This window comes from Aulostomus chinensis, chromosome 8 (assembly GCF_037954235.1).
Source record: "Aulostomus chinensis isolate RoL2024-O1b breed Wild chromosome 8, RoL_Achi_v1.0, whole genome shotgun sequence".
NCBI lineage: Eukaryota > Metazoa > Chordata > Actinopteri > Syngnathiformes > Aulostomidae > Aulostomus > Aulostomus chinensis.
In genome coordinates, this window is record NC_141327.1 from 21,960,205 (window position 1) to 21,979,058 (window position 18,854).

The window sequence follows — 18,854 nt, forward strand, 5'->3', positions numbered from 1 at the left end:
CAATGGAGTTTTGTCTCAAAGGTTGTGTGATGATACATTAAAAATCAAATGCTTGGCTGAATTTGAGTGCAATTGAATGCATTTGTACATGTAGATGACACTCTCAGCACGCCCCCCTTGTAGGCCTATGTGTAATGCAATCTTCCTGTGTTTGTGTCTGGCCTGTTCTTACAGTGCTGTGCAGTGCAACGTTATTGATCCATAGCCTTGTGGTCTACAGGGTTCCTGTCAGTAAACCAAATGAGCAGGAGCACCAACTATTCCCCCTATATGCCCTTTGTAGCGCTACAAGCTAAACAGCCATCACAGAAACTCAATACAGGCAGGCTGAGCCCTGGTCGTAAGCTAGCAGCAGTACCCGACAAGCTCCCACGAGGCTCTAAGTCAATTTAGTGTCAGTGTAGCATCTCACCTCGTGGACCTGTTGCTAGCCTAATATGTCGCGCTAATACGTCTCTCTATACAAATTACAAGACTGGCTGAGGATCCCAGATGCAATAAGTATGGATTAGCTAATGTGCAGCTTCTGTCTGCATGGTGTTAGGATGGCGGAGGAGCTCGCGGTAGTGATAGCTTCTGACAGGGTGTCTGGCTGTGGCCTAGAGGTGAGATGGGGGCATACAGACTTTTGGGATCTCTAAGGAGCTCTGGGAAATAAAGAAAAAGAAGAGCTGCATCGAGAAAATGATTAGAGGAGAGAGAGAGAGAGAGATGGAGAGAGTGTGATGAGCTGTTAATGCTTTTTTCCCTGACTATTGAGCAACCTGGCGAGAGGCGTTTGGGTTAAAGGTCTTGAATACCTGGTCGGCTGTGTGTGAATCAAGTGATTTGTATTGTAGTTGCATAGTTTCCCTTGAGTGAAGGCCAAAGACATCTGACAGAGGAAGGATGGGAAAAGGAGCAGCACTTAGAAACACAAGAAAAACAAAATAGCAGGAGAGGAGGTGAGTGTGTGGTCAGACGAGGGCGTAATTAGGAATCATGTTACAACTAAACTCTATATATTGATTGGAGATAATTCACACACACTATATCTTCCCCTTTGCCAATGCACATACACTGTAGGTGATTTAATAATTCATGATGCATATAACTCTAGTACATTGCTACCCTACGCCCATTTACAAGCTCATGAATGCTTGATTTTGAGGCACTGTTCAGAACAGACAAAGGGACTAGTATTAAAAACACATGTTTGATTATTATTTTATCATAAAATGTTAAGTGTGAAGTAGTTTTATAACTGACAGATCATATAAGAAACCCTTACATGCAGAGGTCATGCTTGCCATTGGCAATCCCTGCAGGCAGATGTGGAGTGTGTGCCAAGAGCCTCCTGAGTTAGTAGGCCAGCGTGCCCCTCGCTCAGTGCTGGGCACAACTTTGAGCTGCTTTGATGTATGTGTGTGTGTGTGTGTGTGTGTGTGTGTGTGTGTGTGTGTGTGTGTGTGTGTGTGTGTGTGTGTGTGTAGTGAGAGGTCAGTGAAACAGCAGAGGGACTGTGTAATACCCTGACATGCCTGTGGAAAAATACAAGGATCCCTCTCACAGAGGCTGAACTAAAGGCTCAGAGGACCAGTTAGTGTGTACACAGTTTCATGCGTACTGGACTGTCAGGCTGTGTGGCGATACAGATCAACACAAAAACGCCACACATACAAGCATTGCACCGACATATGATTAATGTGCATTGCATAATTGAGTAATAAGTTTTTTTTTTTTAAAAACCTGGTCACTGTCATGAGCTTATCATGTAAGTTGCAGCACTGAGCTTCAATACCACACACACACAAGGAAACCCCCCCCCCCCCCCACACACACACACACACACAAACAAGGCTGGTAAATTTTACATTAACAAAAACAATTTTCCTGTTGGAACAGAGCTTTGGCGAGGAGCGCTGGCTCTCTATTTTGCATAATTGCACCATACATTTCCTTTAGTCTGAAGGGATGTTGACTCCTAAACAACGATGGGAACCAGGTCTGTTGATAATTCGATCTTGGCAGGATTACCTGCTGCCACATGTTAGCGAGGCAGGAGTGTGTCTGTGCACGTGTGTGTGTATAAATGTCTTCATTTCAACAGTGCGTCGCCTCTTGAGAAAAAAACAAAACCAGGGTGAATAAGAGGACATTAAGCATATGAATTAGCCACAGGTCTAATGTGAGCTGTGTGAAACAATATGCAACAAAACAATAGTAGACATTTCATCTTCTTATTGTCTAATCGCCCATCTGACTGTCTCTATATTTCCCCTCTTAACCCTGAGATACTCACTAATAGCCCTCACAATGGAATTATTTACAACCCGTGGCAGGGGGGCAAATGGGTCAAATTGTGTGTGCGTGTGTGCGTGCGTGTTTGTGTGCACTTGCGTCCCTTGCAGTCAGAGTGAATGAAAGGGAATGATGGAATCATTGAAGCACGCAGTGACTGAGAGAAGACGAGAAAAGAGAGGGGGACTGAAGGAGGTGCACTGAGTGGTGCTTGCTAAAGTGAAAAATCATGCCATGGTGCACAGGGGCCCCGGGTTTGTCCACTGGGAGAGGTGACTACATCTATGCTGGCACTCAAGTGCTCTTAAATACTCTATCCTTCGCTGTCTGTCTCCCCTCTGGCTGCCTCTATCTATACCCCCCACCTCTCTCTGTCCCTCTTTATTTCTTCTCCAGCTCTCATAGGTCCAGTACAGGTACAAATGGCAATTTGCTGTACAAGTCCCTCAACATGTTTGTGTCTGCAAGTGCTTGTCCCTAACAGCATGTAAAATAAATAAAAAAAGAAAGTATTCACATATTGCTTCACAGAATACAAAGGACTCCTGAATAGAGATGTCAAAGTGCTATGAGGAACGACTGCATGGTAACAGTCGTCATCCAAATGTCTTCATCTACATCTTACAAAGTATCTCATCATGAGCTGGCGTCATTATAATAAGGATTTCGTCTTTTTTTTTCTTCTTTTTTTTGTTCCTGCTTATCCTGTTTGAATATGTATCAATAACAAGTGTTATTAACGTATATAACAGGAAAAGTCAGTGTAGTAAGTGACTGACGAGACGGGGAAAAGAAGGATCGTTTCACAGTTTCACATTCTGCTCAGCCCTAATTGTGTCATGTTGAGACAAAATGCTCACTTCTTGATTTAGCCCCACTAAATCAAGAAGTGAGCATTTCGGAGATGAAGGCTTGTCTGTGTAAAAGGAATCAACAGTGCTGCTAAGTGTCACCTGCTGGGGTTAACCCTGCGGTTGCCAACACGTTCAGAGCATAGAGATGAAACACAAGAGCAGACGAGCCTTTCATTCTCACACCTACAGCTACAGCAGACTTTCTGTCAGCGGCACAAAATTGTGTGTGTGTGTGTGTGTTTGTACAGGGGTGCCTGCATTGTAGACATATTTCCCCCCTCTAATTAGCACAAGGGAGTCCTGGGGGCAATCAGAGTTGAGGTTAATGAGAGGGGGAGAGAGCGGAAGGGAAGAGGTAGGGGAGCAGCAAGTAACGCACACCATGGTGCACTGGTGCTACATTATAATACACCCTCCTTATCACGCTGTCACCCTGAAGGGGCATCAACCTCACGGCGCCCACATTGATGTGTGGGCATGTGACATATCACATGTGTGTATGATGGCTCCTTTTTCTGCACCCCTACCCATTTTTTGTATCGTATTATCGCTCCTCATGGCCCAGATGTGACACCATGTTTCCCATATCAGAGAAAATTGGTACACGGGAGAGAAAAAAAAAAAGGGGAGCAAGACAGAGCTGCCACAATGTTCTTGGCATCTGTCTGTTCTCAATTGGTGTGCGGCGGCGCTGGTGGGAGAAAAGCCACTCGACCAGATGTCATCACTGCCCGGGCCAGTGTGAGTGCTGACTCACACACTGAGCCAGTCTCACCAGGATAATTCATCCTGGCAGAAAGGCTCACATTACAAGGGTTTGATTTATATTGCGGATATAATATAAATGATTTTGAAATAATTTAAATCAAAAAGAATTCTATTGGCTTGATGTCTTTGCTCTCTACCCATAGATGTTGCAAAACATCTAATGGCTGCACATTTTGGGCTATTTCCAAAGCTTTACATAGTTGGATTTATTTTATTAATTTCTTTTCATCAATGCACTCTACTTCTCACCTAAAATACTTAGTCTCAAATAAACGGCACATTTTATTTTTGTAAGTAATAATATTGAGATTTCGAAAAAATTATTCCTTCTATTAATATTATGGCATTTTAACCTTAATTAAAAATAAAGAATATTGACCCGCAGTAAACTCACTGAGAGGAAGCGAAAGTGCACGAAGTGAAGCACAAATACAAAGCCCTGCAAAATAAGACATTCTGGTAAAACCCATCCTCAGTTGCACACCAGAGCCAATATGTGGATTAGTTGAATCGTTTTAATTCAACCTCTTTTTCTCATCTTTATCTGTTTTTATTTAAAAATCAATGCACAAATGTTAGTACAGCTAATTTCATCTCCCCTCTTTTCTTTCTGTGCATCTGTCTGTCAGCATCATATCACACTCCCACGGGCATTGGGTTCCCTTCATCTCTGTGTCTTGGTGACCCACGGCGGACAGAAGTGGCTCATGTGGCTGTACATGATGTGATTGGGGTGGGGGGGAGAAAAGAGGATCCTGAATTATTAAAAAGAGTTCTGCCATTAGAGACATTTATACAGTAGAATGATTCAATCACACTATAGCACAGATATTCACATCATGCTGACGTATACACACACACACACACACACTGACCACTGACCTCCTAGCCTCACACTAAACATTTTCCAGGAACAAATGACAAAGATTTAAGTCAGTGCTGGTGAGGGAGTACACAATTAAACAAATCACTGCTTTCAGACATTTTCAGGTTATTAGTGTTAAATTTTAACTCCCCTTCATTTTATACTGTCTCAACATTGCCAAAACAGGCCTCAAAGCTCACTGTCATCCAAGCAAAACATTGCTTTTGCTCAAAGATGAAAGCTATTGGCTGTGCATTTACCTCGCTTTTTTTTTGTCTGTCACTATATCATGTCACATAACAAAAACAGAGTAATTTTCTCCCGCATTTCTGTGCAGAGCTACCTTTCCCCTTTCAGTCTTTTGGCTTGTTTTGGTATCTCTCACCCGTTAACAATAACGCTCGGGGCAAGCACAGATGTAAGACATAACAGCAAGGAGAAGAAAAGACGAGCGGAAAAAGATAGAAGATTAGACAAAGGGAAACAGACGGGTAACGCTGCTCACAAGCATCACTTGTCAATTTACAGCCGTTGCTCCCTGAACCGCACTGTATAAATTTCCAATGTGACATCCGTTTCTACTGCTTCCAAGCCGACGCAGACTCAGTCCCACCAGATCTCCTCCCCAGACACGTACTTGGAAACTTTAAGCACAGACATTGTGCCAGATGTAGCCTGCCTTTAGTTTTATTTATTAATTTTTTCAAGTTTTGAAATGATGGCTTTTTTTTCTCCCTGTATAAGAATCATTGTGGGAGGAATGAGAATGGATAGGGTAATGTCTCACAGGAGCGCTGCTGTAGTGTATTTGATGTGGCCGCTGCCATGCACTCAGAGCACATATGTGGACACACATTGACTCGCACGCATGCATACAGGCACACACAGGAGCATATGATAGTAAATCACGGGTGTGATGTGTGCGTGAGTGGGTTGAGAATGAAGAGAAGGGCCAGAGAACACCAGGGAATGTTGTGTAGCCAACGGATAGAGAGAGACCGAGCCTGAGTGAGAGGAGCTTGGCACTGCTCATCTCTGAGTGATGGCGGTTCTTCAGTTTTGAAACAAGGCCTCAAGAGGAGGATGGCTGAGGGGACCAAAGGAGAAACCTTTGCTGGGTCTTGTGCCAGATTGATTTTTACTTCGTATAATTTCTATCTTAATGAGATCATTTGAGCCTGAACAAGCCTCTGTGCATCTTGTAGTCACGTTGCTCTTAACCTGGCAGAGGACAATATACAAGACAAAGTGTGTTCCAGTAGAGCTCCAGCACAGCCTCCCATCTCGTTCTTTTAGTCATTAACCAAAGTTCCAGACCATGGGTGAGTGCTGGAGAGTAAATGAACTCAGATTTCACCCTCACCTCATGCTAATGAGGTTAGCATTTGCTTGATTCTTCCACCAGAGGTGGACACCCTCATCATGCTGCCCCTTATTGATGAGGAGTATTTGTAAAGCGTGTCATACCTCACTTCCACATACTGTACAGATGTCTGGTGTCTGTAATTTAGTATTTCGTAGACTATACCCTCGGGGACTGATAGAATCTTTCGCTGATTAACCTAGGATGAGAAGGTGATTTTCTCTGGGTTTTTTTTTTTTTTTTTTGACAGCTGGCATGTGCAATATCCTCATGTACGTTGGCCATAGCAGAAGAGGTAGCTGTTGCTTAGCTCACGCCTAACCTGTTAGTTTGTTAAAGCCAGTGCAGTGTTCACCGTCTATCTGAACTCTAAGGCTAAAAAAAATTAACAAAAACAAAGGAGCTTGAATGAATGGACTGAGAGCCATGTAGAAATACAGAGTAAAACATGACTGCAGTGGACAGAAAACATATAATATGATAAATCACACTCAAACTGCCTTTTTCTTTACGCTTTTGATTTTGCACTAACACAATAATTCTTCACTGCTTTTTTTGAATTATTGACAAGGCAAGTATATCTGACAACTAGCAAGCTAATCTTACAATTACATCCATATCCAAATAGCTCTAATGACTCTAGTCTCATATGAAACAAGGTGTAGGCCTTGTAGCCAGCAAAGGAATCTGCAAAGAAAACACAGTCTCACAAGAGTTTGAGCTGAAGCGCTTGCACTAATACAAGATTGCGTTATAAGTGCAACACCTGTTTCGACTTAAAAAGTAGAGGCCAGTAGCAAGATTAGCGAAACATGCCCATAAAGGGAGAAGGCGGCTGCACTTACACTCTGATAACAACAGAAAAAAAAGTGACTCCATCCTGGGTTTATTTCAAAGAGCTAAAGGAATTGATGTGGTCATAATGCTGTGGAATTCATTCCACTGGTACACAAAAGCAAACGTCTGTCTCCAAGACAAGTGCCCAAAGTGTTCTATTTTTAGCTTCTTTTTAAATTAACCCACTGCTATATTTTAGAGTTACCAGCCAATAAATAGGGAATACTTGACCCTTAAACTGCTCCAACACTGCAAGTAGCATAGACATTTCAGTCAGTCAAAGCTTTGAGACTTGTTCAGACTTGGGAATCTGGGAAATCAATGGAATCCACAGAAATGTCTTTCCTGAGGGACATTAGGTGTGCAGCTCACTGTGCTAAGGAGACTTGATCTTTGAGTTTTTACTGCAGTAATTAGGTTTGTCAGCTTGGCAAAGCGAGAAAAACGCTTTGTAGTGTGTCACCTCAGTGGGCTGGATTTTTGTCAGGGATCAAGTTCAAGACAGAACAGCCCGTGCCTAAGTCAGCCGCACTGCCTGACAAAGCTGTGATTCAGGGCTTAATGTGAGACACTGGAGCTGGCAAAGTCATTGTCAAATTGTCAGGGGCTTTCACACATTGTTTAGTGACTTGCTGTGATTATATCGTCAGATCATTCTGAATCTGCACGCTAGGACGGCTGGTGGCAAAGATCTTGTCATGAAATCAGAGTGGGGTTTAACACCTCTCCCTGCCAGTCTCCTGTAAAGCAGCCAACGGTGTTAAGAGCTGCAACACTGGCAAATGGCGGTGACACACAAACCTCTGAGCTGCTGTTCCAAGAACTCTGCCCCGCAACTGGCATTACATAAACACAAACTACACACACACATACATACAGCCACGCGACTGTGGTCTCTCAGTAATAGGTTTGTACCTCTCGGGGCCTTGCACTGAGCGTTCCTGCTCTTATCTTTGTTTATGTGGAGGGTAGATCATGATGTTCGGCTGTGTGTGAGCGGCCGTGCACAAACTCTTGCAACAAGGTTGTTAAAAGTGCACGTGTGTGTGTATGTGCGTGCGTGCGTTTGTGTGCTTGTGCTGGGGATGGGATAAGGCAGCGCCTAGCACCAAACCACCATTTGGCACGCAGCCTTAGATGCTGATGATGATAGAGAGGAAGACTTAGTGGAGCGCATACTTGAACTCACACATACAGAATAAACCAGAGGTTTGGTGGAGACAACACACAGAAGATTGTGCCACAAGTATTTAGTGGTGCATGCGTCTGAATGCGCATGTTTGTGTTTGTGTGGTTGTAAAGACAGAGTGTGTGTTTGTGTGTGCACGTGCACGCACGCTCACTGAAGTCAGTCACCTGTAGCAGTCTATTGATCTTCCCTCTTTAGACAGCTCTGCTGTCCTTGTTGATTACTCCCCTTGCTTTGTCTCATACACTCACACACACACACACACAAACACACACACACACTTACACTTTACCACCTTACATTGACTTACATTATCTTAACCCAAATATCAGTTCCTATCGGTTAATTGAGACCAGGTTTTTATCCCCCCAACTCACACACACACACACACACACACACACACACACACACACACACACACACATTGAAGTTAGTGTTCTGAGAGGTTATAACTCTGCATCTCTGACATCAAAATCTAAGACCAGCAAAGTCTTGGAAATGCTGCTGGCAGGCTGAGCAGTGAGTGCTGGACCTGATGTATCATTCGAGTATTAAACCATCATTTCTGGTGACCCTATATCATATCCTGTCTACGCCTGCGGCACTCAGCCCACAGTGGGTAGTGTGCCAGTGACAGCACGGCTCACTCGGTGGTCCCTGCACTCAGCCACTTACCCATTTAATAAGACAGTCTTTAAGAGGACGGAGCCAAGCACATGCACAGTTTTCCTTGACTTTTACAAGAGCCCTTTTTGTAGGAGGCCCAGAGGCTGGCATTCACCGAGGCTGACTGTGTATGTGTGTCTGCTAGATATCCATTTATTCATTTATTACGACTATTAGTCCCTTTCTCACTCTCTCTCTCTCCGGCTCTCTTTCACCTTTGTGAAATTCTAATAAACAATCAGGGTAGCACCATGCTGAGATGCCCTGTAATGGGCTCCTAATTAGCCACTCTAAACACAGAGAGCGCCTGCTTCACGCCTCGTTTTCTGCACTCATCTGCACAAAACTGGATGAATTGATTCCATTTGTGTGCCACTTAATGCACTGATTGTTTATTGGCATGGCTGGGAATAAAAACAAACAAACAAACAAAAAATGTCTTTAACCTTGCAATGAATCCTAATATTAATCAGCATTAAAAGAGCCTAACTTACAACTCTGATGTTTCTCGTTGAAGTACAGCTGTGCTTTCACACTGAGGCCTGACGCCACCCCCCCCCACACACACACACCCGCCTCCACCTCTGCCCCTCAACCCTTCTGTCCACCTCTCTTCTCCTGTCCTGGTGAAGTGAAGCCAGACCAATTGCTAGGGGAGAGGTAGTGTCTCTCTTTAGACAGAAAGAGCGAGAGAGAGAGAGAGAGGGGGGGTGTGTGAGGTAGTCATAACTTTCTCCTCACACCTGCATGACAGGTCATCCTGCTTAATAAAGGCACTCAAGCTCAACACGTCAGAGAGAGAGAGAGGATAACGAAGGAGCAGAGAAAGGTGAACTGCTGCTGATGCTGCTGCTGGGTTTGACTTGTTTAAAAATTGCCAAAAATATAAGGTTGTCAATTTAAAATAAGGGTGCACTGAAGTCTAAAATGAGACTTCCTCAAAATGCATCTTTGTTTCTCCCACTAAGACAGTTTTTCTGGTGTTTTGAAACTTTAATCTTTTGCAAAATAATGACATACAGTGAAAGAGGGCCTTCCCATCTTCTCTTTGAGTCACTGTCAGTGTCACATCTTATCAAATTCATGAAATAATGATTTCATCACACGTCTCAATTTAAAAACAGTGTCTCATTTGTTTCATGTTGTGCACTCGCTTGTGTTTAAACACAGTCTGGATGATCAATGAGAGCAGAAGCAGATGATGCTGCAACCATAAAATAATGTTTCAGTCAGCCAGGTTCGGTCTTTCCCACCCCTCACCAGATGTTGGCTGTGTTACATAGATGTTATTTGCCAAGTTAAAGGGAAAAAAAAGAGTTGGGGCAGAACAATTTATTGAAATTTTATTGAAATCGCCATATAACCAAATGCAATATCCAAATTGCAGGGATACAATTTTTTTTTTTTTCGCTCAAGGCTGAATTTGTGTCACCACTCGAAATGAATTATTCCGGCGCTTCAGAGATATCCCAGCTCCCAGATTTTCAAGCTTCTTTGTCTGATACCAAACTCTGCCAAAATCCCAATATCATTTTGTTATGTTTTAAATGTAATTCATTCAAATCATGCTGCAATAGCAGTCAAAATAATTGCAATTAGAGGTAAATTTTTCTAAATCTTTCAGCCCTGTGGTTGTTTATGATTACAAATGAAAACACTGGACATAAATATTTTCCCAACCAAGTAGAATTCAGACAGCTTTTAGATGCTGTCTGAGGCTCCATTGTTTCTTGCGTTCCGTGATGTGTTCCAACAGGTGTCTCAGTACCGGTGTTGGTTTACAGTTGAGGTCATTTAACCTTTTAACTGTCACCACGCAACCCACAGAGACAACCCTGGCTGTGTCCTGCTGCCAGTGACACCTGGAGAAACACAGGAAGTCAAACATACCTGGAACCTTTGGTGAAAACTTGAGAGGCACGGTGCAAAACGCAACCACTAAAGTTACCAATTCCGTGTGTTTGTGCGTGTGTGTGCGTGCGTGTGTGTGTGTGTGTGTGTGTGTGTGTGTGTGTGTGAGGTCCTCAAGTGTGTGTCACGCTCCTCTCCCTCCACCAATCTGCCTAGCTCATTTCCTCCACAGGCTGCCTCCCCGCTACTTTATGAGTGAGAGCTTCTACAGCTCTCACCTCAGGACACACTTGAGCGTCTAAATGTTTCCATTTGTGGGGGAAGTGACACACATTCACTCACACCGCAGGGCACCTACCCATAACTAAGCAGCTCACATACAAGGAGCAGTGAATCAGGAATGTGATTGCTGAACATTTCGAGCACTATAAATGGGTGGGTGTATTTTTTTGAGGGATGTTTCCACACTTTCTCAAGTGGTATTTACAGTATATCTATACTTTCAGCAGTTATATTAGGCAGCAGTCATAATGTGGGGGAGCAGTTCAAAATCTTTTTGTTCTGTATCATTCTGTTCCTACTTCGCACCAGATTTCTTATTTTTGGTGCTGTTATTCACTCGGTTGTGCTATTTCTCTCCACCTCTGAGAGTGTCTCCAGTCCCAAATCACCGTTTATACTACACTAGTGATTTCCGCCAAACTCCCAAACAATTCAGTGTGACAATCAATGAGGGGCAAAAATCTCTGGTGCAGATCGATATAGCGGGATGCTGCCAGACAGACCAATGCTACACAAGATCAACACCTTCCCACACTGTCATTAGTGTCACTGACCTTGAAGTAAAATTCAATTTCCCTCTGCAACAACAAACCCTGCTACTTCTGAAAAGCCACTTCAGAATTCGGAATCCATTTCCTCCTCCCAGTGCAGGCGAGACAGGATATTATAACTTATGAAAAGGATATATGGAGCAAGGGACATAAAGAGAGGTATTCTGTTTGAGAGGGTAATTATAACATGGCCCTTTTCTGAAAGAAAAAAGGCCAAAGCCTTTTTTTTTTTTTTTAGGTAAATAAAAATTCCAAATAAGCAGGCTGGCAGATTCCCAGTTTCAATTAGGGTGCAGGGCTGACTATGAGAGCCTCACATGCGTGGGGGTGGGGGTGGGGGTTTCAGCAGCACCAGGACCTGTTGAGTGAATTCTCTCAGGGCATGGACACTGGGTAAAAAGAGAAAGGCAAATGTGCAGTGAGAGGACAAGAGATCCCATTACACTGATCAGTGTAGCACATATCACATGGAGGAGGAGGAAAAGGGTGTTCAGAGGGGATGAGGAGAAACGGGGCCCCATTAACACAGGCAGAAAATTCTTTTTTATTGTAATTATGACATGCCAGCAGACCATAGAGGGCGAGAGGGAAAAATAACTGCCGGTGGCCCCTTTCCCTTTACTTAAATTTGGAGACACACCGAGGTGGACAAAGAAAGATGCTTTTATCACATACAGAGTGAATGTGAATGGAAGAGGATGTGTGGTGGGGGCCATGGGAAGAGATGCAGCCAGTGAATCAAACCGGCATCTTGGATAAAGCTGCAGGATTGGCTACTCGACTTTGAAGTCAGCCTTATCATGGGGATTTGAGAGGGAAATGTAAGAGGGTGGCACACATACTGTGTGTGTGTGTGTGTGTGTGTGTGTGTGTGTGTGTGTGTGTGTAGCCTAGCTGAGCATGGTTTGATCAAACCCTTACAAGGATCCCATGGGAGCCTCTAGACCTGACCATGTATGTTAAACATATCATTTTCACTTCCAATGTTTGCCCTCCACAGCATGTCAACTCCCCAATCAGATTTTATTAAAACCCCTGCACACACACACACACACACACAAACACACACACACACACACACACACACACACACACACACACACACACACACACACTCACACGCACGCGGGCCTCTTACTCCCATATGTTTTTGGTGTGGAATATTAATGATCTTTAAATATGACCATATAGTGGCTCACCCACTATAAAATAACATTTTGAAATATACATGTGGCCACCAAGCATGTAATGGATGCATTAAAAGGGCTTCCAAATGTGGTGTAATTACCTAAGTGTCTCTTGAGGAGAATACAGTCGTACGTATTGGTGCTTTATCATCTTCTGTGATCCAGCATCTTAGACCACCGTGCACTTAAAGCCTGCTCTGCCTGTAAGAACGTCCATGTCCAAATTTTAATCTATGATTGCTAAATTAAAATAACACTGTTCTTACAAACAGGTATAAAATTTGTCTTCTGTTGGCTGTAAAAAGACCAGGATGAAAAAGTGTATTTTATGTACCAGGGTGATGGTCTCACTTTCAAACAATATAGATAAATGAGACAACAGAGAAGATTAGGTCAGCTAACGCCAGAGTACACACACTGAGAAAACATCCTTTTCCACTCATGACAGAGATGAATGACAACAGTGGAGATATTGCGGAATATTGCACGTTGAGCTTCAGGAGGGGTAAAAATGACAAAACACGTGCAGGGGAGAGAAAAAGCAAACTGACTAAGAACTGTGAAAATAAGATGGAGTTAGAAAGAAAGACAAATCATGCACCTGCGAAAACCTCATGTACACACTGACATGGAGGGTACGATCATATGGCAAACAGCAATATCTCCTGCCATGCCTCCGCCGTAAAAAGGATCAGCGGCCATCAGTGCCACCTAAACCCTTTCACAGCCAAGTAAACACAAACCCTCCACTTAACAACATCTGCATCATCCACGTCTTTAAAACTAGACAGCCAACTTAATTTCATGTCACTGTTTATCACTATTTTATTTATCATATTCAACTGGCAGCTGCTTGTGAGGCTTTGAATATTTGGTAAAAAAAAAAAAATCTGAATTCCCCTCAAATCCAATATAAGGGGAATTATTTCCCAAATTCCTGCATACTATGTAACCTGCTCATAACCTTGCTTCTCCAGCTTGAATTCATTTGAGGCTCGGGTTCGGGATTCAAAAGCGAGGGAGTGAGGATTTGGCATGGGCAGGACTTGTGTAAGGAGCTTGCTGTGAGCTTTGCAAGCTGTGAGAAAAGTGACAGTGAAGAGGCTCATAATTTCTGCAGCATATACATCACTCGCGCGATTCTTTCTTGATGGTGAAAAAAATAAAGTTTCTTGTTTAAAATGTGTTCTCAAAACTTTGTAATGCCAACTTGATGAAAATGTTGAATGTCTCTCCAATTTTCAAAGTGACCAATTGAGAATATAGGATATATTGTAAATTAACTAAGAAGAATAAGGATAAGACACATTAAGGAGCACTAAGAAGGACAAGTGTTTGCGTGCGTGCGTGCGTGCGTGCGTGCGTGCGTGCGTGCGTGCGTGCGTGTGTGTGTGTGTGTGTGTGTGTGTGTGCGTGCGCGCATGCGCATTGTATGTGTGTGCAAAGGGGGTAAGAATCACCTTGATTCAGTACACCGGCCCTCTTTGAAGTGCTTGGAGGCCTGCTCGGCCAGCAAAGAGCAAATCCGAAAGCCTTCCAGCAAAAATCGAGCCTGACCTCCCCACCAAATCATAACCATATGAACGTAAGAATTTCCACCTTAAGAGAATACTTTCTCCCCCGTCCATCTCCCAGGGTGAGGCATTAAGTAGTGATAACAGAAAACAGGTTCTGAGAGAGAGGAGGAGGGTTGGGGGGTGGGGGGTTGAGGGCTCTGGGAGGTGATGGAGGGTGGAGAGGAGGACAGGAGGACAGGAGGAAAATAGGGGTTACAAGTGTGCCATATGGAGGAGATTGGAGAGGGGATTGTGTCCAACAAATGTTGTTGCACAGAGCCTGACTACCTAAAATGGAAGTTTCTCAGGCGAGGATCAAGAGATATGGTGACCTTCACAGTTGACAGAGTGAGAGACTGAGCGGGAGAATGAAGCGAGGGAGAGAGAAGGAAAAAGACCAAAATTTTGACGCAATAAATACCTTTCCAAACCACTATAGAGGAAGGGATTGGTACGGCCTCAGGACCCACCTGCAACTGGAAATGGTTTCCTGTCTTACACTAACACTGTTGCACTCCAATCCATGTAATTGCATCTCATAATCCACATGTGTAAGTACACATGTACAACATTACAGGATTTTTTTTTAAAATAAAATCACAGGCCTCCAGCAGTATTCCAACAATAAAAAATGCTCATTAGAAAAACGATATATTTACCAAATAAGAGGCTTAACATTTCAGCAGAATAATTAAGCGTATTAATAATTCATACACACCTCCATGTCCAGGCATGTACCACTGAAACAAAGTCTATATTGGAGGGCTGTTGGGGTAGACGAGAGCGATTTTGTGGCTGTGTGTGTGCCTGATAGTTTGAATAAGCATTCCTCTGAGTGTGTGTGCAATTAGGGTTAAGACTGTTTGTGTGTGTACAGTGTGTGCGAGTGTGTGTGTGTGTGTGTGGTTGCGTGGTGGTGGTGGGAGTTGTTAGCGGTTCCATCTGGGTCTCCTGGAAGCCGTGTGGAGTCAGGAAAACCACATCTCATAAAAGCGGAGGCAGCCCAATGTTCTACAAGGACAGAACATTACTGAGAATGTCGCTCAGGAAAACCCTGGGCTTTAGCCCATATGTTGGCTGCAAAGGCTCTATCTTTCTCTCTCTCTCTCTCTCTCTCTTTCCACTCATTCTCTCTCTCTCTCTACTTATTTTTCACTTGGTAAGGGATAAGAAAGAGGAAGACATAATAGACAGTGTGGAGTGTGGGAGACAGAGGCTGAGAGAGAGAAGCCAGCACTGATAGCAATTCCATCTGTCTGTATTGAACAGAGGAGTGAGCAGTGACAGGCTGTGGGATGGGTGGGGCGGGTGGTGGGAGGGTTGGGGGGGGGGCATCTGGTGCACATTGGCCGCGAGTCTGTCTGGAAACAACCATGGGAGAGGAGAGAGGGATGAGTAGATGGAAGGAGGGAGAAAAGGATGAAAGGCGAAAGGAGCGGGGAGGTGAAAGTCCTGCCAAAGCGAAGGGCAAGGAATCCTGGCTGGGAATAAACGCGTCTGTGTTGCTCACATATTGCCTTGGATTGAATTTGAAGTAAAAGTTGTGTGTCTGTGTATATTTCTTTAGGGGGGGGGGGGGGCGTAGGGACAATTAGCTGAGAATTAAAACAGTGCAAAGGCCATAAACAAAACATTACACACATAATTTTCTGTCGTCAGTTCGGTGAAAAGCGTATGGCTTCAATTGTGGGGAGTTTTCGGATTAGAACCTCAGCAACAAAAAAAAGCCTTTCTCTAATATCTTTTTCTTGTACTTGAACTCTCTTAAAAAAAACCTGTGTGATACTGTGAGAAATACTATACAGATTTAGATTACAAATGAAAAAGTGCCATTGTTGGTAATAGTATTTTAGTTAGCTGTGTTTTTTTTCTTGGGGCGGCTGTGGCTCAGGAGTTAGGAGACGGTCCTCCACTCACCTCACCACTCATTTCTTCATGTGTTCCTTCCATTGTAATGTCACATTCGCAACTTCCTCTTCAGAATAATTGCACATGTAATTATTCATCCACTAATAATCTGAAAACTCACTTCTGTCTCTGATGTGCATCAGCTATCAAGCATTATTTTCTAGCTGGCCGTATTTGCCGTGTGGGATTTTTTAAGGACAAGTCTCCTTGTGGAACACTTTACAACACATAAGCCAGACAGTGGTTAGGGACATTGCAAAGGTCATTAAATAACTTTTAAACTATAACTCTTAAAAATGTGATGACAGGCTCTTCTAAATTGTCTGGCAGCAAAGGTACATTTGCAGAGAACTTTAAAAAAAAAAAAACCCTCCAGACTCATTACCTGACTGCTTGGATGTGCAGTTGTATGCATTCATTTTGTGAATCAGAACTGAGTTGTGTTTTTAAAATGCTCTAAGAACGTGAACTGAAGGCAACAAAGTCTACAAATAGTTTTGAGAAGGATAAAAAGAGACTGAAAGCCAATCATTTATTTTAATGCTTATTGATGCCATGTGTAATTCCTCTTCTTTTCTTTTCCAAATTTAAATTCCAAACACTTGATAAGCCATTGAGCTTTTAATGATATTGATTGATTTCTTCAGTTTGAGGAGGCCCATTACGAGGTAAATTGCAAATTGTAAAGCATATTTAGTCACACCTGAGTGATGTATTTACTTTAGTTCTGCTGTGCGCGGCAGGCAGAACGTAGCAAGGCAAGGCTGAGCTCAGGTGCTCAGTGAAGAACGCGGTGGCGCTTTTACCTTCACCGCAAAGAGCATGGACTCATTAGAGCAGAGTTGGTGATGATGGTTAATTAGCGGGAATTAACACGAGGTAGCGGGGCCATTGAGACTGCGCTTGTAAGGCATCGAAATGTGTTGTGAAAAGGGCATTGAAGATATCGGAAATATTCAGAACCAAACCAGATGAGTCCTGTTGATCCAATCCTGCAGTGAGCTTAACGCACAAAGACACACACGTTCCTCACGACGGCAAAGTTAGACAATCGCGCTAAGAATATGTGAGGGTATGAAGCAGGTGAAGTACACAGTTTGGAGCAATGCAGCCACCTGTTTCTGTAAATTAAACATTCATTAAACTGACAAATGTTGAAGAGTACAAGGTATTTGTTTATAGGGGTCTTTACTATGTGTTTGTCAGGATAGATGTGGGTTTCTGTATGTTTGGTAGAATAGAAAATCGCGTTTTCCTTTTCTCTGAAATGCTTACATTCAGAGGTCGGGCTCCAGAGGAGCTGCTGAGCTCTGTGGCGCATCACTAACACGCAGGACATGTTTAATCCACTGCACACACATACACACACACATACACACACACGAGACACATTCCTCTCAGCCCAAACTCTTGTATGTCATTGTGAGTAAATATCAAAAGAGAGCATGATTTCAAAACAATGGTTTGCTTTGTAATCGTGTCATTTTTGTTTCATATGTCATTAAAACTACTGAAAAGATTATTTTTTTTAAGTTCTAAAAAAAAGGTCAGTGAAAATGAAGCATTTGGGCAACTGACTGCAAGGGTTATGGTGAAGTAATTATCACCAAATAATGTCACTTGACTTCAATGTCAGACAGATAACTTATTCTCTATTTCTACAATACTGCTCTCCTTATTTTTGCTCTCATTTAGCGCAGCGTAGTGGTGGGGAACACACTCCTGACACAAAGCGTAGCCCGGAGGCTCGGGGAAGATGATTGAATTTCATAGCTACTTACAGGCTAATAGGGCCATACAATGACTACTTATTGTCCTTAAGTGACTGGCTGTTTCTTCGCGGCCGCAGACCCTTTGAAGCCCTTCTGAGGAGATCTAGAGGATTTAGTCAGTAGCGTGACATGAGGCTGAGTGGTTGAGCAACAGTGCTCCCACCAGCTGACTATTAGAACCAGCTGATAAAGAGACAGAGGATGTATCTGTGAGAACCACAGTCCTGCACAGGAGACCAGGCTTTCTCACACTGAAGATCTGGAACCTTTTTTTCAATGAAAAAACTAAAATTGGAATGTTTTTTTTTTTTCCCAGAGACTTTCAACCAGAAAAGAAAAAGAAACTAAAAAAAAACAACTGAGATACTTTTAATTGTTAAATCAAGCTAGAAATGGAAATATCTTCTCAAGTGTGAAGTTTTGCTGCTCTACTTTGTTTTATAGAATTTAATTTTCAGTTTTAATCTCCAGCTGCTCTAAAACTCCAGAACATATTTGGTTGTTTTAATACCACTTGAAGTTTCATGAGCTAAACCTTAAATAAATGAATCAAAATATAATTATAATAATAATCATAATAATACCGATAATTGTTATTTACAGCACCTTTATTTAATTCTATTGGATTTTCAGGAATAAAAATTAAGAAAATTGCTTAATGTAAGAATATAACATGCCAGTAACACTGTGTAAATTGCATTCCAAATTTCATACTGAATTTCTTTAATATTCCAGGTTTTCACATATTTAAATTTAGACATTATTTATTACTACGGATCTGAAATGACACACCACGTTTAATTTTTTATCCAGTGTTAGCAACAGTTACTATAAATGCAGTAAATATTACAAGTTGTTATTTCATGTGTGCGCGCGCGCGTGTGTGTGTGTGCGTGCGTGCGTGCGCGTGCGTGCGTGCGCGTGC

At 42.9% G+C, this 18,854-nt stretch overlaps 1 protein-coding gene across 2 annotated transcripts in view; it reads right to left on the reverse strand.

Moving 5' to 3' along the window:
* The window catches only part of bnc2 (basonuclin zinc finger protein 2), a 161,565-nt gene that overhangs the window by 25,017 nt on the left and 117,694 nt on the right, over nt 1–18,854 (reverse strand). The window lies entirely within an intron of this gene.